Raw genomic sequence first — 22,282 nt, 5'->3', positions numbered from 1 at the left:
AAAGATGTCGCCCCTAAATAACTTTTTTTTCCTTCAATACTGGGGATTGAACCACAGCCATGCTAGATAAGTGCTCTACTACTGAGTACATCCATCCCCAACCCTTGTTCATTTTTTTTTTAAATTTTCTTATTTTGAGACAAGGTCTTGCTAAGTTGTTGATGCAAGCCTCAGATTTTTGATCCTCCTGCCTCAGTCTCCTGAGTGATCAGATTACAGGCATGAGTCATTGCACCCAACTCTTAAATAATTCTTAAATGATGAATATGAGCTAAACACATTGAGATATAGGTATAGGAAGAAGCTAGACACAGAGGAAAATTAAAAAAGAATGGACCTAGTCATGTCAAACTTTGCTTTGTTCCTTTTGTCTAGAATATTCTCCCCAAATTCCCTGTGTCCCTGTTTAAAATTTCTCTGATATTCAAGTCCAGGTGAAATGCCAGCTGTTCAGATCCCCTGAGGCTCTTATGCATGCTCTTGTAATGTCATTTATCATCTTTGAATTTATCTTACCACTCATTGTCTTTTTCCACTTTGTCCATGTTGGACCATAAACTCTTTCAGGGTGTGAATTATATCTTTAGCATATGTGTATCCTCCCACAGTACCCAGAACTATATTGCCTTGCATAAAGAAGACTATCAACAAATGTTGGGTTTTCAACAGAGCATTCTTATCAGGAGTAGGAATTAAAGATGTGCAAATCACTAAGGCTGAACAAGTCAAGAGGCTATAAAGAATGTTGATCACAGCAATTATTAAAGATATTAAGTTCAAGTTCTTTATATAAAAATTAAGTTGCACAATTATATGATGGCATTACATTTTTGGAGCAGCAAGAGAAAGACCCCAAATTAGATATGAACATCATAGAAATATATTGTCTCTAAATAGACAACCCTGTGATAACTACAAGGCTGTTGTTTGTTGTTTTGTTACCAGGTAATTCTTATTATATCAGAAAGATGAATTCTTGAATGGATCTAGCAGGACAGAAAAATACAGATGAGATCATTGCTAAATTTATATAAAAATTAATTTAGTATCTAAAATGCTGACATTAGTTCAGATGTAGACGAGATATCTAAATGCCTTAAAACAATCTACGTGGACTTAGAATGTATTCCCATTATAGTCAGAAGTAGTAAGGCTGAAGGGTATAGCTCAGCAGTACAGCTTATTTTTAGCATGCAGAAGGCAGTGGATTCAATCCCCAGCCCCAAAAATAAAAGTGCTTGCAAGTATTGTATGAATTTTAGATATATAGATGATATAAAGAGAATTTTGAATATTATCTTCACTAGCTCTAAAAGCTCCATTGGCAACTGACAGTGGTCCTCTGACATCATGATCTTGTCGTCCAATTTTATGTAGACATGGCATCATTTTACATGAGGTTCTAAAGAGAAAATAGATAATTAAGAACATGAAGTACTCAAAATATATAATATAGTTGGTCAAATGTGCAAATAAAGTTTTCATGTATTTTTAAAAAGTAAGAGTCTGGTTAAACATAAACTCAAAACTCAAGGTTACGAAGAGAAACAGCACAGTAGGTTATGTGAAAATCAAAGAACAGAGAAAATAATGCTGCCCATTGTTTCAAGTAACAAAGAATTGGCAGAAATCCAAATACCACAGGAGACAAGATTAATATTAAGTATATCTGTCAACATCCTGTTTGAAAATATCAGCCAGGATCAGAGGTATCTGAAAACATCCAAAGAGGGTTTCTCCTAAGAATGAGTCACATTCTTTGTAGCAGAAAGACATACTATACCAGTAGAGAATGTTAGAAGTTAAATAGAACTTCATGTTCACCTTGTCCCACTCCCATGTTTTACAGATGAGAAAACTGGGGCCCAGAAAACTCTCTCTCCACTCTGCTGCATTGGGAAGCACCAGGAAGTAATGAACAGAATATGGACTATGCGACTGTACAGAATTAGCTTTGGATCCCACTCAGTCACCCAATCTCTGAGCCTCAATTTCCTCACCTGTAATATAGGGATCAAAATAGCTACTTGTGGGCCAGTTGAGAGATCAGGAGTAATGTATATAAAATATCTGGCACATAGAAAATCAACCAATGCTAAGTCTGATTGTCCAAAGTCCTGGGGTCAGTGACAGAACAAGGACACACACTTCGATCCAAGGTTGTTCTCAATGTATCTTTAGAAATCCCCAGCTAGTGAATCACTTCCAAAAAGGGGGGTGTGGGTTATTATACTCTTCTATAAATACTTAGACCTTTAATAACCTGGAAATATCAAATGAGTCAGTATTGTATAAAATGTCAAAGGAAGCATACTAATTTTTCCAGAACATTGACATAGCAAAAGATCATTCAATATAAGGGGCAGAAATCTAATCACTTGGAGAAAACACTTCCAAATACAGCTGAAGGAATCTTCTGAACTGAATCTTTCAAACTTAAATACGTGTGAAGAATAGGGTGTCAATGTTGCATATGTGTATGTGAAATTAGATTTTATAAATTATACCATGGATTATCTTTTTAAATTCAGCATGACTGCATTAGACTTGTCAAACATTTAAGACTAAAAAAAATTCAAACCTTCAAAGATCAAATGAATAACAGCACAGATGTAAGGATTATTTAAGCAGTTGTGGTTTATAAAAGAGAAGCAAAGCTGAAATATTTGTTTGTCCTAATTAGATACCTCCATTGTGTGTGTGCATGACATGGAAATACAGGCCTTACCACTAACAAGATACATTTTATGAATCAGAGGCAATCTTATTGCTCAAAACTTTTAGACCTGTCTAATTCTAATTCACTCATATAAGCGCAGTCATTGGCCATGACATATTAAATAAGTATGGATAATTTAAGTTTCTACAACCAGGCATCTGCTCCACTGAATACCTTCTTAGGATGGTCCCTTTGAAAACTAAGTCTATCAGTGATAACTAGAATCTCCTGGTTACTTCCCAAGAGTAGTAGTAACTACTAGTTAGTACTGGTACTCTATTTCTCTTCATTCAACTAGAGTTGCCAGTGTGGTCATGGATCTTAATGGCTGAGAAATGTTAAGAGGTATATAAGATTTTAGACATAGAAGGATCTTTACAAGGCCAAAAATTAGTCTGTGGGTTAAATTCATCCAGCCAAAATCTTTTAAGTGCTCTTCAATGTATTAATCCAGCAGGGTATTGTGGTACATGCCTATAATTCCAGCTGTTTGGGAGGCTGAGGTAGGAGGATCACAAGTTCAAGACCAGTCTGGACAATTTAGTGAAAGATTGTCTCAAAATTAAAAAAAAAAAAAAAAAAGAGGGCTGGAGATGTGGCTCAAGCGGTAGCATGCTCACCTGGCATGCGTGTGGCCCAGGTTCGATCCTCAGCACCAAGTACAAACAAAGATGTTGTGTCTGCCGAATACTAAAAAATAAATATCAAAAAAAAAAAAAAAGAACTGAAGATGTAACTCAGTGGCAGAGAGCCTCTGGATTCAATCCCCATTCCTGAAAAAAAAATAAATCAAGTATCAGCCTGTTCTACAAAGTTTTAGGTATTTTACAATAATTTCAAATGCTTAACAATCAAGAAATTTCACATTGCAAGCAGAATTCCCAGTTTCCCTTGCAAAATTGGACAATCTGTCAATCCTAGGCTCAGATTCTTGCCTGGAAACCTTTGGTTACAGCTGATCAGTGACCCCCTTAAATGAAATGAGTTCTCCATGGTTGCCCCATCTCTCATCAGTCCTGATGGTGCGCAAGCCAGAGCTGTTCACTGACTTTACCTGTACAGCTCCAGAACAGGTCCAAGACCACATTTTACAGAAGAAAGAAAACCCAGATATCACAAGACTAAGGCTAGCTCTAGAACTCTGATATCTCTGAATCATGCCTTCCCATTTTAGAAAGTCCTTAATGAATATTCATTGGTTATTTACTTCCTGAAATGAGTAAGCACAAAAATATAATCTAGAGCAAGATGTATAAGAAACTAAATACATGGATAAAAAGTAGTGCCACCGCTGGGGGTAATGAGTGGCTTATGTCTGTAATCCCAGTGACTTGGGAGGATGAGGCAGGAGGATTGTAAGTTCAAGGCTAGCCTTGGCAATTTAGTGAGACCCTGTCTCAAAATAAAAAGTAAAAAAGGAATGTGGATGTAGCTCAGTGGTAAAGTGCCCCTGTATTCAATCCTGGTAACAGAAATAAACAACAACAAAAGTGCCACTTCAATCAAAATGTTAGATTATTCGAGGCTACTTAACTTGACATACTCTTGAAGAAGCACTGATTGGTCATAGGATGTTTTTTTCTTTTTCTTTTTTTGCAGAGCTGAGAACCCAGGGCTACAGGTATGGTATAGGCAAGCACTCTACCATTGAGCTACTATACCCCGAACCCTGTATTATATAATTTTTTAAAAACCCTCCTCCCCTTGCCACTCAGCCCTCATAATGGGGCCTTGCATTGAGCTACATCACCAGCCCTTTTTTTATTTTATTCTGTGACAGAATCTCACTAAATTGCCCAAGGCTGACCTCAAATTTACAATCCCCTACCTTAGCCTCCCAAATCCCTGGGATTACAGGCCTTTGCCACCATGCCCATCAGGAAACTGCTTTTTTAAAAAAAAAAAAAATCTTTTTTAGTTGTAGATGGACACAATACCTTCATTTAATTTATTTGTACCCAGTGCTTCATGCATTCGAGGCAAGTGCACTACCACTGAGCCACAACCCCAGCCAAGGAATCTGCATTTTTCATGAGGATGACTCTTTACACTTAATCATTACAGAACAAAGTCACTTTTTTTTTTTTCTTTTCAGTTTTCAAGTTCTAGACCCGAATCCTGGTACTCTGTTTCCCTTCATTCAGAGAACAAAAAGTTTCCTACTTATAGTCCCTGACTCTTTTCCTTTGTTTTCTGTGTTTTGTGTTTTTGATTTATTAAGTAAAACCCCAAAAGAGACATAATAAAATATATAATGGCTGGTACAGTTCAAGGAATTAGTCCTAGATATAATTGCCCAATCAGAATGTTTTCACCATGGTGACTAGGAAGCTCCTACTTACTCCATTGACATCACACATTTCTCTAAAAGTTTTTTCTTCAAATTGAAAACTATTTCCCTTACAAATCAAGTCTACCAGAAGTTTTTACAACTTTAGCTTGAAACTTCAGGTCAACTTGTTTTTTGAGTTTCTCCCCTAAAACTTATATTCTTAAAAGTTTTATACGTTCTCTTTCATGCTTTTAAAACAGACTTTTACTATAACCTTAAATGTTGTTACATAGTAGATGCCTCACATTTGGCCATATTTGACTCTGTCTAGTTGAACTAGATCTCATGTGCTCTAGTACATCAGAATCTATTCAAGTTTATTCTACTTAAAGCTAGTTTAAAGAGAAAAATTATGTATTCTGTTTTTTTTAAAAGAAAAAAATTTCTTATAGGAAAGAGGTTGCCAAAAAAGGATATAATCTCTGTTCACAATTAATCCATATTGAAACTCTGAGAAAGTAATGCCATATTAGAAGAAAAGGAAAGAAAAGAAAAAGAAGTCTCCTCAAAGCACCACGTTGGACCCAGTAGTATACTTTTGAATGCAAAAGTTAAAGCTAGCTGGTGAAAGTGCTCATAACAGAGCAATTCTTGATGTGAAAGCTGGCATATCTAAGCTGGCTAGTCATAAAAAGAGGGAAGGCCGGGGAGGGTTTTTAATATTATTCAATGAAAATAGGCATATGAAAGTATGGAATAATAGTGTTAGAAAAGGGGCATATATAGTATTTTCATTTTTCCTCTTAGAAATTAACCTTTGGAGAGTTTCCTCATTTCTTTCTTTTATTTCAAAAGTTTGTATTAGAATAAATATTCTACTTTTGAAAAAAATTGAAACTGTGAAAAGATTTAAGAACCTTTCAACTTCTAATACATTTTACTTCAAAAGTAACTTTAATAATACTAGAATATGAGCTGATTGCTACAGAAGTAATTAATGGAAAAGGTTCTATCCAATAAATGTTTCTCCCTGGTATTAAATGAGAGACTTAAAGTCCTGGGAAGTAGAATAGTAAAGGCTTCGAAGAGTTCAATCCAACTTTATGATTAACACAGAAATGGAGGAACTGGATATCTTAAAAACTTGCTAGAGTATACTTTAATGGCCTGAAAGAGACCCTAATGTAGTCCAAATATTAGCTAACAGAGTAGAAAGGCTGGTTTAGTTACTTGTTTCAGAGTTCCCTATATGAAAGAAATCTTGTTTAGAGATACAGTCATTAAAGAAAAGTAGGGGCTGAAATCTTACCCACTTTGATCAGCAGCAAGTGGTCCTGTTTTGCAGGTATGGAGAAGAGAGGGGGGAAGGGAGAAGTAGAAAGGAAGGAGCTAGATAGGAACAAAGCACAGCTACAAGAAGTTGCCTGACTCCAAGAAGTACTGAGATAGAGAAGCAACAGTGCTGGAACCCACTCAAACCCCAGGAGTCCAATCTTAGGTTGTCCAAAGTGATGAGTCTAGGCAGGATGAGCAGAAAGAGGTCATTCTAAATAAAATGGTTCCAAGAGAAATCTGTAATAATTCTGTACTTAGGATGGACTTATATTTTCCGAAATAGCCCTTGTGACTTTGAGGAGCATGGGCCATATCTACTGAGGACAGATGTCTTGGTGAATGGGGGTCCCTGGCCTCAGTTTTTCCTTGTTTGTGAAGCCTTTTCTGCATGTCAAAGCAGTTATAACAGCTAGAGAGTGAGTTTCTTGGAACCATCTAGCTGTTCAGAAGAAAAAGTTTTATGAACACTGAGGGAGTCACACACACATTTGGAAATTTAGTTTCAAATGTTTTAGAATGCTCCTAATTTTAACCCCTGGAGTAAAAATTAGAATTATGTCTTTATTTCTCTGTTTTGCCCAACGTGTGTCACCAAAGAGGACCACCAAAGGAATCATTCTAAACAGACATATGCCAGATGGGTGTAGTGGTGGGTACATGCCTGTAATCCCAGCAACTCGAAAGGCTGAGTGCAGGAGGATTGAAGTTCGAGACCAGCTTTAGCTATTTTTCTAAGTGCTAAGTAACTTACCAAGACCTTGTCTCATAATAAAAAATAAAAAGGGCTAGGGATGTGGCTCAGTGATTAAGCGCTCCTGGGTTCAATCAATTTATACTTTCATAAATAAATATTTTCCTAAAGAAAGAAACACATTCAAGAAAAGTGGTGGAAAGGTGAAGGCACTTTCTCCAGAGAGAAACAAAAGCCCTGCTCCAAGGCTGCACACCAAGTTCCCAGCAGCACAGACAGTGCAAGCAATGTTTGCAGGAGAGGAAATGCTGGGATAGTCTCTAGGACACCAGGAGACTGACTTAGTTATAAAGCCACAATGTCAACAAGCCAGAGGGCCTGCTCCTGAACTTAAAGAACATAAACACTACCTTACAACTGCCAGCCATAAATGTAAAAAGTTATCCTGAGCATCATAAAATAAAAATGACCCAATGAGAAAAACAGCTGCCCATCCAAACCCAATTGCCCAGCAGAGAATCTTCTGATTCAGAGCTCACATATGGGTTTCCAGAAACTCATTTTAAAGAGCCAGGCTTGATCTTGAAGGACCAGACTCACAATTTGTAGTGTGTGTGTGTGTGTGTGTGTGTGCACATAAATATATAGTTTTTTCCTTAAAACAATCTGTACATTTATTTTTTAATATTTTCCCAATACCCTGAATGTGTGGATGTTTCTTAAGAATGATAATGGGCATAAAGAGAGACACAGGGTCTAAATTCTGTGTGGGACCTCAGGTTCCCTCTGTGGTTACTGGCAATTTATTATACCATGGATGCTTAAGTAGTGGCTTCAGAGCCTCAGAGAAAACTGCCCAACCAGCTTCTAAACTTATCCACATTCACAGGAGTTAAGCATCACGTGCAGATTTAACCATCATTTATCAAAGTCGTTCTAACAATTACTGTGAATATTTAGTTCTCAAGGGAAAAGGTACAGAAAAGAATCAGAAAAACTAGGATCTGAATCCCAGTCCCATTAATCCTAGTATTTTGGCTGTGCCTCAGTTTCTACATTGCTCTTGGATTGGAATATAAGATTTTATTGGAAAATATATGGAAACTCCCAGCACCACAAGTGTTCCTACAGGTGTCTCCTCTTAGCAATGCTACACCTATAAAGTAGGGCTGAGAATTTTAATTCCATATATATATATATATATATATATATATATATATATATATAAAATGGAGATGTGTTTATTCTATTAGTCACAAGAGCATTAAGTAAGGCCAGTGCAGATTCAAGGGGAAAGGAGTAGATTTCATCTTGTGATTGGGTGTGGCAAGCTCATGTTTTGGAAGAACATGTGGGATGGGACGTGTTGCTGTGACCATGTTTGGAATATACCATCTGCCACACATGGTTTGCTACATAACCCAATTTTGAAGGTCAAAAGCTGAGTATAGCTTGTCTGTGTTTTCTTTGTAATAAATTCCATTTCTCCTTGGGCAGATGAATGCTTAGAACGGACTAGTGCAAATGATGTTGTATTCACAAAGTCAAACTAGGAAAGTACATTAAGCATTGTAAAGCCCTATCACAAATGCACCTATAATTGAGAGACAGTGTCACAGTTTCTCAATCATGTTCTTCATGACAGAATGGGTTGGTGCCCTATAGGCTTAGCTAACAAATAAGGGGGATATAGCAAAGTCTTGTATTGGGTTCTCTTTTTTAATTTTTTTTTAGTTGTAGATAGACACAATACCTTTATTTTATTTATTTTTATGTGGTTCTGAAGATCAAACCCAGTGCTTCACACATGCTAGGCAAGTGCTCTACCACTGAGCCATAACCCCAGTCATAATTAGGTTTTCTTAAAAATCATCTTTATTAAAGAGGTTTTATATAAAAGTTGATATTTTTCTGTGCCTCATTTATTACTAAATAGTCCCTCTTCTGAAAAGAAAAAAAAAACTATTGTGAAAAAAACACTGCCGAGTTCCTATTAAAACTCCCCCCCTCAAAAAAAAAAAAAAACCCACACAATTTGGTTAAAAAAAGTTAAAGTCTACATGAGTCAATTTTTAAGCAGAAATATAAATTAAGCCAAACAGTAGGCCATGACAAATTATAATCAACTTCATTCCATGTAATAAATTTGAGCACCTATTTATGATAAGCAAAAAGGACAAATTCTTTGTTTTCTTGGAGCTCCTGTAATAAAATTCATTCCATGCTTCACTGACATATTTCTTGAAACTGTTTTATTGAATCATGACATTGGTAGGTGTAAGTAATGTCATTCCTAAAGAATAATCATCATCCTTGCTACCTGAGAGGCTGAGGCAGAAGGGTCACAAGTTCTAGGTTAGCCTTGGAAACACACTTTTCTGTCAAAGAAAGAAAGAAAGAAAGGAAGGAAGGAAGGAAGGAAGGAAGGAAGGAAGGAAGGAAGGAAGGAAGGAAGGAAGGAAGGAAGGAAGGAAGGAAGAAGAAGAATGGAGAAAGGAAGGGAGAGAGGGAGAAATTATCATCAAAAGAGCTATTTGGGATAGGTGGTAGCCAAAGAAGGAAGGCTTAGGAGATTATTAGAAAATTTCTCTTTCCTCTCTCACTCATATTTTTATGAATATTTGTAAAAATTTTGATGAAACAAGTACATGTGAGGTGATGGGCTCCTTGCAAAACTATTTTCAAGTTTGCTCTAAATTAGATTTAGAAAATAAACAAATTTCTTGATTTAGAAAATAAACAAATATAAATAAGCCTGAAAATAGAGAAAATGAGAGTCACTAATTTAGATGTGAAAAGCAAACACAATTAAATTAAAAATAAAACCAAGATTAAATAATTCCTGAAGGAGTGAGAGAAGAGATGGAGGCTGTTTCTGCACTGGCAGCAGAGAAGGCCAAGGGGAAGAGCCCGGCATCTGAGAAGCTTCCTTCATGCTCCAGCTGAGCTGGGCCTTCTCACCATTCATCTGTCTCTTCCCATTCCAACACATTTTTGATGGTTCATCTCAAACCTCAACACCCTGAAGCAATTGCAACCATTCCAGTTCTATTTGACTTGGTCCCTTTCTGACCAACCATAGTGCAGATCATCTGAGCTTCCTATTTGGGCCCTTGATGACATATGATTTTGTATCGTTTTCTAATTGTCTGATTTGTAAACATTGTCAAGCCAACTCCCCAGTTTTCCAGTCTTCTCCAACCACTCTTCCTTGAGCTCCCTGCCTACATGACTCTTGCTTAAGAAGCTGGTGGCCAGGTGCTATGCCACAGAGAATAGTCTGGAATAGTTTAAGCCTGGTAGCTAGGAGCTGACATTTTACTCCTTCACCAGATGAATACTGGAAATTAGTGAAAATCAGAAAATTTATGTCCAATTTATCTTTTAAGACAGTATTTTTCAAAGCATAATCTTAAGACCATCATGAAAATCACCTTGGATGAGGGAGCTGAATTGAAATATCTCAGGTGGACCCCAAGAATTCACAAGCTTCCAATGGATTCCTGTGTATAAATGGAGTATAAAAACCAATGTTTCAGACAGTTGGGACATTTCAATGTTTGATTCTATCCTGCTAAGGTTTTTGGACTGTTGTTTCAATGAAATGAGTTCATCAAAGTTTATGAAAAAAAAATTAGCAATTCTGATTTTTGGTTTCTTTGAAAAATCAAAAGATCTAGCCAGGCAGACCTGTTCTCATGTGTGGTGACAAAAGACCAGAGTTGCCGTGGCAGTCTCCTTGAGACAAGGTCTGCTCAGCAGAGTTAACCAAGGTCCTCACAAAGCCTTTAACTGGCTCATGCTGTGCAGAAATGTGCATTGTCAACCCTTGTTGAAAACCTTCAGGACACTGTGTGAGGGCGGACCAGAGGTCTCTGAAAAATTAGACTTGCTGACAAACATTTCTGGAAACTTCTTCTACTTAATTACCTTAGCTTAGAACAAAACTTAAGTTAGAAATGCAGTAACTCTAATGTGGCAAACAGCTATTTTTAGTTTCATGGAAGTTGGGAAATTTTATGGCCTTTCTAAGTACACCAAAGAGCTGTCAGCAAGATGTGCAGGACTGATTCCCAGAGCCTTATCTTTGTCTGACTGGAACAAGCGGATCAATACAAAATATCTCTATGTCACCTCATCTGTAGCCATGAAGGAGTCTAAGAGGCAGAGTTTCTTCAGTTTTTCAGGACTATGTTGATTCTGACCTTCTGGAAACAGAGGTCAGAGAAAAAAATGTATATTTGCATCATCAAAACATATTTTGAAAACATTCTTACATATAAACTGATTATTCTTATCTTTACCAAAATGTATTTAACAAGTATTTCATAAACAATATTAAACAAAATTTTAAACAAGAAAAAAATTGCCCTTAATCTTATTATCCCACAAATATGTTGGTTTTTGCATATTAGCACTTTCTCCATATAAACATATTTATAAATGCACACCCTTTTATAATCAAAATACTATGTTTGCTGCTATTTTAATAAGATCTTTTAAATTCAGTTTGTGGAGATCCCAAATATGATGAATAAGTTGTATACGTAAGAAAGAGTAATTGTTGAGGAATGCAAATCTTTCTTTTAACAATAATAACCAAATAATTTAGAGAGAACGTAACAGCCGGAAGCTGTAAAACAATTTAGTGGGGTTTTTTTTTTTTCCATTCTTGGACTGAGTTTTGACATTCACAATATGCTTGTTAAAAAAGAGAAAACTTCCTGCCCTAATTCAAACAGTTTATCAAGTGCTTTTCAATTTACTTTCAAAAACATTCCTTGCTTGAACATCACTCCCATCTGTATGCATTCATGAGACATACATCTAAGTTGGCAGTGAAAGTCCAGTGATGTAGCTCATGTTAGACTCTTCTTCAGCCAAGCATTCAATAACTTGTTCGACTATAAAGTCTAATTGAAGAAAGTATCCACCAGGATTGCTGCCTGCTGTATTGTTCTGGGGCTGGCAGTTATTAACATTAAATTTTAAAGAGAGTAAATTTCATCATGACAAAAAGTAGTTGTTATGGACCCTGTTCTCCTAGCCCCAAACCAAGTTTTCCTCATCATAAACCCTGAAATCTGCAAATATGTTATTTACATGGCCAAAGGGACTTTGCAGATGTGACTAAGGTTAAGAATCTTGAGATAGGGAGATTGTAATGGATTATCCAGGGGGGCCCAATGTAATCACATTAGTCCTTAAAAAGCAGAGAATCTTTCTTAGCTGTGGTCTGAGGGAGATGTGATTATGAACAAGGGTCATAGAGATGCAATGTTACTGGCTCTGAAGTTAGAGCGGGAGGCCACAAGCCAGGGATGTAACCTTCCAAAATGAGTGCAGCCTTGCCAGAACCTTGATTTTAACCCAGGGAGATCCAAGTTAGACTTCTAACTTAGTGAACTGTAAAATAAGCCAGGTGCAGTGGTGCATGCCTGTACTAGCTACTCAGAAGGGACAAGAGGATCACAAATTTAAAGCTAGCAAGATGTTATCTCAAAATAAAATTATTTTTAAAAAGAGTATGGAGACGTAGCTCAATAGTAGAGCACATGCCTAGCATGCTTGAGAACCTAGGATAAATCCTCAGCATACCACACACACACAAACACACAAACACACACATGTGTGTGTGCATATATACAAATTATATATTTATATTACATATTTATATATTAATATGACATATATTTATATTATATGTTGGCATATATTTGTATATATAATATGTGTGTTATATGTATATATGGTAGATAACTGTAATATAATGAGCTTGTTCTTTAAGCTTCTATTTATAGTAACTAATTAGAGCAGAATTGAAAAATAATGCAGTACCTTTTCTGGAACCTTAATATTTCCCATGGCCTAATCTTTAAGAATATGGTCAGTTCAGACCACTTGGAACTGCTCAGACTAAAGCTCATTTTGGCAAAGACTAAATGCTCACTGAATATACATGGCACACAGCTTTCCCAGCCTCTGGGCAGCTCTCTAGGGTCATACGATTTTCTCTGGCCAATGAATTATAAGCTTCAGTAACATGTCGTGCCCCAGGCTGAGGAAATGAAAGGCCTCCAATGCAAACCAGCTCTCTCTTTCCCTGGGCAAATTGGAAGATTCATGTTGAGGTGCTTGCTTCCACAAGATGCAAACATTCTAGCTTCCCAGTCTCTGCTAAAAACGAGCTGTCTAGAGGACTGCTGTACATGCAGGAGATTTTGCATGAGTGAAAAACAAGTTATTCAGTTTTAAGTCACTAAAGTTTCCAGGTTTGTTTCTATAGACTAACCTAGTCCATTCTAACTAGTACCCTTTCTTAGAATAAAGCAATCCCAGGAGACAAAGGATTCAACCTCTCAAGAACATGGAAACTGCTGTGCACAATGGTGCACACCTGTCATCCCAGTAATTCAAAAGGCTGAGACAGGAGGGTCACAAGTTTGAGGCCAGCTTCAGCAAATTAGAGAGAGCCTGTCTCAAAAAAGTTTTAAAAGGCTGGGATATAACTCAGTGATGGAAGGCTCTGGATTCAATCCTCATTACAAAACAAAATAACATGGAAACTAATTTCTACTTCTATCACTTTTGAGGATGGGGTGGAGCTTTGGGGGTGGAGCTCAGTGGTGGAACATCTGCTTAGCCTGCACAGACACGGGATTTGATCCCCAGTATCATGACATAAGTAAATAAGTAAATAAATAAATATTAGTCTTATTAACCTACAAAGTTGCTTCTTGCAGGCTTCAATTTCATATAATAGGGAGATATATAATAGTACTTAGAAAAATATTAAATATTGTACAATACTTTATCTTGGCTATTTATATCATATAATAATGAATTTTAGTTTAGAAGACATAAGGAAGTTTTTGCTTTTCTTAAGAAAGTATTTTTGTTTTTCTGTCATTGACTGGTAATGCTAATGTAGATACTATGCTATCATGTCAGGTTCACAATTTATATGATAAAAAATTGCTTTTTTTCTCAAAATATTTTACATTTAAGACATTTGCCAAGATCTTAATGAACTTTACCAAAATAGCATTTTATGACTATCAAAAGGTGCAATTGACAAGGAAAAGTAAACTTACAGTTCATGTCCCTTTCATAAGACAATTGGAATGCAGAAAGAGTAATTTTCTATTTTTAATAGAATAATGGCCTCATATTTTCCATTCAATCATCTAAGGTGATAATAACAGGTCAAGAAAAGCCAAAAATTACCCAATTCCACTTCTTTATGTGACAGAAGATAAATTGAGATTTAGAGAAGTAATTTCTGCCAATAGGGAAAGAAAGATAATTCCAAAGGGTAAATCTAAGTACAGGTAAGAAACTATTATTTTGTTAAGAGGATGCTAGATGTACATGTGCAAAAGTCACACATTCTAAAAACTTTCTTGTTGTGGTAAAATATGCATAATTTACCATGTTACACATTTTCAAGGGTCACTTCAGATGCAATAAGTATAAGGGTGTGAAGCCATCATCACTGCTTTTCCTCTATCGAAACCCAAATTCTCTTCTACCTGTTAAACACTAGCTCCTTTCTCTCTCTCTCTCCACCTGTAAGTAACCACTATTGTACTTTCTATCTCTGTGAATTTGACCATTCTATAAACAGAATCATACATTTGTCCTTTTGTGTCTATTTCAGTTTGCCTAATGTTGTAGAGGTTTATCCATTTGTAATACATGTCAGCATTATAATATTTAAAGCTGAATAACTTTCCATTGTGAATATTATTACATTTTGTTTAGCCCCTCATCCATTAATGGGCTATTAACAGATGATTATTTCTATCTTTGGCTATTGTCAATAGTGGTGCTATGAATATCAATCCACAAATATCTGTTCAAGTCTGTTTCAATGATTTGGGGTATACATCTAGAAAGGAATTTTGGGGTCATCTGATAATTCTGTTTAATTTTTTGAGGAACCACTGCACTGTTTTCCACAGAAAGATGTAATTTTCATCTTCACTAGCAGTGAACAAGGATTCCAATTTCTCCACATTGTTACCAACACTTAGTATTTTCCAGGGTTTTGCTTTTTGTATTTTATTACATTTTGTGGGTGTGAATTGCTATCTCACTGAAGTTGATTTAAAAAAAAATCACATCTCTTTTTTTCTGCTGAGAAGTTCTATTATTGCCTTTTTTAGTGCAGGACAATGAATTCAGATCCTTGCCACGCTAAGCATACATGCTAGTATAGACTGCATCCTCCATTGCTTTTCTTCTTAATGTGCCACATCTCTTGAATCTGGAAATGTCTGACTTGACACAAGATAATCATGACAATGAACAAAGTGCAAGGAACCCACAAGCTAACATTCATTTTAATGCTTTTAAAGTAACACAATAGGGTGTACCGGCAAACAGCAACCCAGACCTGGCCCCATCCTCTTGGTCTCGAACTCCCTTGCAAGATTGACACCATGGCCATTCTTTTTGCTATTGTTGCCAGGGGAACCACTATACTTGCCAAACATGCTTGGTGTGGAAGAAACTTCCTGGAGGTGATAGAGCAGATTCTGGCTAAGATACCTTCTGAAAATAACAAACTAATACACTCACATGGTAATTATTTGTTTCATTACATCTGCCAAGACAGGATTCTATGTCTTTGTATCACTGATGATGACTTTGAACGTTCCCGAGCCTTCAATTTTTTGAATGAGGTAAAGAAGAGGTTTCAGACAACTTATGGCTCAAGGGCACAGACAGCACATCCATATGCCATGAAGAGTGAGTTCTCAAGTGTCTTGGCTGCACAACTGAAGCTTCATTCTGAGAATAAGGGCCTAGACAAAGTGATGGAGACTCAAGTCTAGTGGATGAACTGAAGGGAATCATGGTCAGAAACATAGATCTAGTAGCTCAGCGTGGAGAAAGATCGGAATTATTGATAGATAAAACAGAAAATCTCGTGGATTCATCTGTCACTTTCAAAACTACCAGCAGAAATCTTTCACGAGCTATATGTATGAAGAACATCAAGCTATTCATTAATCATCATTATCATTGTATCAATTGTGTTCATCTATATTATTGTGTCACCTCTCTGTGGTGGATTTACATGGCTAAGCTGTGTGAAGAAATAAGAAAGAAAAATTATCATTGACCAAGGATACAAGAGAAAAAGGAGTTAAAAATAATCCATGTGACCCAAGCCTTTCATTACTGGCAGAAAGTGTCTGCCAGTCTCTTCAGCCCTCTTTTCATTGATTCTTTTTTTAATCTTAGTCTATGTCTCCAGATTTATCTTTGTCCTATCAACCTTTATTCCAAAGAACTTCAGATCGAACCAGTCATTACAGCAGTAGCCTTTAAAAAATAAATAAAGTAACACAATAAATGAAAAATTCATTTACATAAGGGCAATTTATTTTCAAATGCTCCTCTTTTAGAAGAAATTGAACTCCTTCTCCCAACTTAAAACCTCAGATTTATGCTATAAATTTATTCTCAAGCAATTTACATTGAAGATTTCTTCAGCATATTATAACATTTTAGCTATTATAGGTCAGTATCAGGATCAATTACAATATTTTTAGACACAACAAATATTTTAATTATTTTTTCTTGAAAGAGAGACTGATATAGATAGATACTAAAGTCTGGCATTTATTTCAAATTTTTACTTTGAAGTGGTTTTATCTTAGTTATTACAAGTAAATACAAAAATTTCAGATCAATTTTACTTCAAGAGGGTTTATATTTTCATTAAGTATATTACCAGCACCTAAAACTAGTCAAAGCAATTTGACCCACAAAAGATTTAAAATTTATCAAAAATTAAGTTATTAAAAAAATCCTCTACAATTATAATGCACCAATTTAAAATTTTGGGTGAAAAATCTTTAGCCTGCTGGGGACTCATCTCTAAAAGGGTACAAAGAAATCCAGTAAGAAATCTTAGTACTTCATAGTCAGTTGAATTCCTAGAACTGATAATCCAGCTATTTGATTCAGTAGCCCAGAACACTCTGCCTATATTGGCAGAAGAGGAATGATGTGTAAACTGCAACTAGTGTAATCAGGTTATAATAAACAGGGAGAGTTTTGGTGAAGGAATGTAGATTATTGTCTACTCATGGCTGGTGCTTTCTAAAACATAGCTTCAATTCAGAGTAGTTGGATGTAGTCCTTCTGCTCACCTGTATAGAAGCCACCTCATCTGCTACCTACCTTGTACACACACTGATGATTCCCATTTCACAGTCTGTTCAACCCTGGAACTCCCAATTCTATGATTCTTTCTCAGCACAGATGATTATTTTTAAGAGAGAAAGATGGAAAATACATTCATAGTTTAAACCTGGTTATTGCCTCTGGATGTATAAATTAACAGCTCTTTGATTTGAGGCAAATCAGTTTCTGCCTTAAGAACTTAAAGGTCTGCAGGTTTTTCCTCAGGACTAAATTAAGTAACATCACATGAAATTTTTTTAACCTAAATTTTTACAGAAGTATGTAGAGGAGAAAATAAAATGACTTCCCTCTCTCCTTCTAGGTTCTTTAGCTGGTTAGAAATTAGATGGATTTAAGACCAATTGGTAGGCAAAAGCTATTTTACAAATTACAGAGCCCCACAAAATGTGAGACTTGCAGGTCAGGTGACAGAAGCTTACCTAGCCTCTGGAGCCACAGAAAGGAGTAGAGGCTCTGGCTTCTGGGAGGTGAAAAGGGGAGTTGTGGGAGGGGAAGGAGGAGGTGGAGCAGTGTAAGGTGAATAAAAGTTGTCTTGTTTTACAGAGACTTCTCAGGTAATAAAGGTTGTCTCTGAGCAGCACTCTTCCTGATGCTTTTACTAGTGTGCTTGCCTTTATAGATGTCAGTTTAACCAAAGAACAAAAGAAGGGCTACTCCTGTGTTTGCAGTCTCTCTGAAAAACCAGCCCGAAATAGGCCAAAGTGTGTTTCGGGGGGGCATGTCCTGACCTCCCAGAGTCAGTTGCCTTTGAGGTGGTGTGTTCTGAGACCCAGTAGCTTGAAGGACTATTATACTTAATATGACATTACAAGTCATTCTTGTCTTTCCTTTCACTTTTCCAAAACAGAATAAAAACGTAAATAAATTAGATCAGAAATGAAAAAAATTAACATCACTTCTTTCTGATAAAATATAGTCATGGCAGTGCTATCACATCCTCAAGGAAAACTATTACTTTGGTTTGTGATTTGAATTTTTTATAGTGATTTGTTGTTGTTGTTGTTGTTTTGGGGGGTTTTTTATAGTGATTTTTTAAAGAAAATAGTTTTCAAATGTCCTCCACTACAATTTCCAGTCTTTTTCATTTAGTTTTATTTTTTACCCACTGACACCCTACCCCAAATTTCCTTTTGTCATTAAGCCGAGACCTTGAGGCTGAGGCTTATTTCTCAGGTTAAGGAGAATAGAAGCTGTGCAGCATAAAGAATAGCTGGGTGACTTTGACATTCAAATTGAGATGTTTTAGGCTCCACAGGTGACAGTTTTGAAAAACAGGCTTTGAGGAGCAAAAAGAATTTTCTTAGACTCTCAAAACCATAATCTCATAGGTTAGATGTCTTAAAACTTCTAATATCTGATCATCTTTGACCTGTGAAAGTGGAAATCTGTTATTGTTGAACTTATAATGTATATCAAGAACCCCAGCTTAGAAAGTCGGCCCTGGATCATACCATAGAGAAGAAAGGGAGGTCATGGGATGTGATGTGATGTAGAGAAAATTCTTACCTTTCTGTTGCTAAAAGGAGCAGTCCAAGGGAGGAGAGAGAGAAAGGTCTATGAAGTCAGGCACAAGATCAAACACAAGATCAAACACCTAGAAGAAGGCAGTGGGCAGTGGTTAAAACCCAGTTAGGTTTGGAGCGGATTCACAGCTTTACCACACAGAGCCTGAGGAGTCAGCAAGCCCTTAAGACGACCCCCCATCCCCTGCACCCCGACTGGCTAGAAGTCAGACTGCTTCTGGTTTCCCCAGTCTCATGTGTATAGTCAAGGAGAGATGGCTGTTCTCATGAGCACCAGCAGGGTAGGGAGCAAGAGGCAAAATTGCTGAGACCCAATGAAGCCTAGGATGGGGCAAGGAGACAGATGGCAACCAAGATAAAATGGGTTATGTCAGAAATCATGGCCTTCCACACAACACTTAAAAAGAAGGTGAAATCAGCCATAGCTTTGTGGAAACCCAGCCAGCAAAGGACACTGGAGGGCACTGGATGAGACTGACAGAGCAGGGGCCACACAAGTAGCAGACATCTTTCTGTCAAACCATTGCAGAAAGGTACATAAACTTCTTATAGATTTTGTCATGCAAAAGATAGGAAAAGGTGAGTGAGAGCATGCAGAACTGGCTGACCTAATCCTGTGGAGACTGAGAAGTGACAGCTCTAAACTGCGAGCATGGAGTTACCCTGAATGGGTAAGAGTGTGTTTCCTACCAAGTGGGAATAAATCAATAAAAAGAAGAAATCAATTAAAGGTTGAGGTTCACCACACTAGATGTGGATAACCATGATCTTCAAAATGGGTTGCATTTAAGAAGAAAACAAGTTGTTTCTATTTTTAACATGTTTGCAACTTTTAAAATTTGTTTTCAAGTTTGTGGTCTTTTGTGGATGTTTGATGGTCCCAAGCTCAACAGCTATAACAGCTGTAAAGTTAAATAATATGTCCATGATTACCTTGACTACAAGAAAACCACTCATATTTTCTGATATCGAGTCTTCACTTCTAATGAAGAGAATTTATTGCTTCATTTTTTAAAGTTTTAGGTATAAAGTGCTAAGACAACAGTGCACTGAAGTTTACTGAAGTAATGATAAATGCTTCCTTTTTTATGTTTCTGGTCAAGATAGAAAAATAGACTTGACAGACTGCTTTATGTGTATATTTTTTTACATTTTAGGGAAAATCAGAATTTCAACTTATCTCTAAGTTGACTTTTACTGCCTCTCCTATGAAAGATAATCAATAGCAGGATCAAATTTTAGTATTTTCAAAATGTGTTCATTTTAATTTAAACATTTTAATTTCATTTTAATTTGGCACTTCCCCTGTGCTTGCCAAAGACTTATGTTAAACATAAGTCTTTATGTTCAACATAAAAGGCTTATGTTAAACAGACGAAACAGGGGAGGGTCTATAAGAAGATGGAAAGAATCAAATATGTTGCAAAGGAAGACCGATCTTTCTTAGCTTCTAAAAGGAGTCTCAGATCTGCATCTTCAACCTAAAGGTTGAGGTTAGACCTTTCTGGTCTTGTTTATACATCTGCAAAATGATATATGATTTTAAGGGTTTCAAGGTGAAATATTAAATGTGTTTATCTGCCTTTAAACTGGATCACTATTTAGTGGATCACAAGAAGATTTTGGAATCTTGGCTAATAGAAAATGCAAGAGCTTACACACAAGGACCAGCAGTTGCTCTTGAAACTGACTTCCTAAGGAAATTACGCAGAATTTGTGCCCAGATGAAATCAATGCTCTGCCTTTCTCAGATTTACTGGTCAATGTGTCCCTCTTTAGCAAGTGATTGACGTGGAGTGATGCAACATGAAAGGAAACTTCCAGCTGTGCTTGTCAATGGTTGGGTGTGTAATTGGGAAATCCATACAACAGTAAACTCCTAGTGTCAAACTAGGCATTGTTCAGAACTGAATAAACATACAGGAGTTGTAATAGTTGAAACGTGGCACAGTTCCCCCAAATATTCCCATTGTTTCCCCTCTGCAATAACCATGGGAATTTCTTTTCCCATGCAGGAGCCGTAAGAAAGGGGGCATCTATTAGTAAGTGGTGGACCACTGACTGTTCAGATCACAGCATTTCACATGACCCTGTACACAGGCTAACAGCAGTGTTCTGCCAAAGTATAACCCATAGGGAATAGGCCTTTGAGGTTGTTTAAAAGTGGCTGGCTGTGAGAGAGAAGCATATTTCCTCTCTTGGAACCTAATTTAGCTGGAAAAAAGAAGATAGGCAGAATGCGAGTTTCCTGTAGTTTTGTGTATTGTGTAATTTTATTAGATATAAACAAACTTGCTCTGAATCACTTACATTAGTCAACTAAGATATTTACTTTATGTAAGATATGACCTTCAAGCTATATATAGAACATCATCCAATATGAACACTTTTAAAATAGTTCCCCAAGTGCCCCCATCACAATCAGTCCAATCCTGCAACAGAAATGGCTTTCTTCCATTTCCCAGGCATATGTTAAGTCCCACAGTATCAGTGCATGTCTGCAGACATTGGTGGAACACCCTCTGTGGCCCATGGAAGTGTTCAAGGTCCCAAAGATATGGAGCCAGGGAACACACTGTCTCTATCTCCAAGGGTTTACATACCACGGGAGGGGACAAAGACCAAGACAAGCAAATACTGACATAATCCAGGGTGTTCTGATGGCTGAAGAGAAGCTGGGAGAAAATCTGCTGGTGGTGTTGCTGCTGTATAACCTATGACAAAAGTTCCCACTCGCCTGTAATTCAAATGGACTGTCCCTACATCCTCTCCAAAATAATTGACCACTGGAAGCTTAAAGAACACATGTTATATTCCTGCCAGCCCTACAAGCTAATACATTATATTTTTTATGTATTTATTGGTAGATGTAGAGATAGAGTATATTTTTTCCTTTCAGTTCACAGAGGGATGACAACATACAGAACTCAGAGAGGGAGTTAATACTATTAAAGAGTTAATGCTCTTTCCCCTTATTTTTAACCTTTTACCCATGTTTTTTCTAGAGTTCTTTACCCACTTATTTAAAACCCTATCCTCCTTGTCTCCTCCACCTCTGTTCAAAATAAAAATTGTTGTGAGGACACAATATCAAGCAAGGAAAGCCACTGAGCTGAGACAGTATCTTCAGGCTGTTCTTTTCATAGTCTTCCTTAAAGACATAAATTATGGGTTCTTATTCACAGCATACAACAATGTTTTGAATACATGTTTTTCTCTTATCTCCATGGAGGACAAGATCTGGCTTTAGAAAAAAAAGTAGTTGTACTTTACTTTTTCTTTTTTCAAGTGTGGTGTTTAGAGTCTATACCAAAGGGATTTGGAACATAGCTACTAGGAAGTCAAGCATTTTGCATTTGCAGAAATCACAGAACAGTGGGGCCCTTTGATGGTGGGAAGCCTCTCAACAAGGAACCATGTCTTGAATGGATTGCTTTCAGTGATAATTAGGAGGTATGGAAACTATCATGTCCAGGACATCCGGGATTGTTCCAAAGGAAAGTCTTCACTGTTTAGAGGTT

General features: G+C 36.8%; 1 protein-coding gene and 1 pseudogene across 1 annotated transcript in view; both read left to right on the top strand.

The window, feature by feature from the left end:
- LOC144254161 (coiled-coil domain-containing protein 192-like) overlaps positions 1-22,282 on the top strand; it is a 195,212-nt gene that overhangs the window by 144,976 nt on the left and 27,954 nt on the right. The window lies entirely within an intron of this gene.
- Positions 15,462-16,127, top strand: LOC144254009 (vesicle-associated membrane protein 7-like; annotated as a pseudogene).

The sequence above is a fragment of the Urocitellus parryii genome, chromosome 1 (assembly GCF_045843805.1).
Source record: "Urocitellus parryii isolate mUroPar1 chromosome 1, mUroPar1.hap1, whole genome shotgun sequence".
NCBI classification, from domain to species: Eukaryota; Metazoa; Chordata; class Mammalia; order Rodentia; family Sciuridae; genus Urocitellus; species Urocitellus parryii.
Note: the sequence above shows the minus strand (reverse complement) of the source record. Positions and strands in the feature narration are given on the sequence as shown.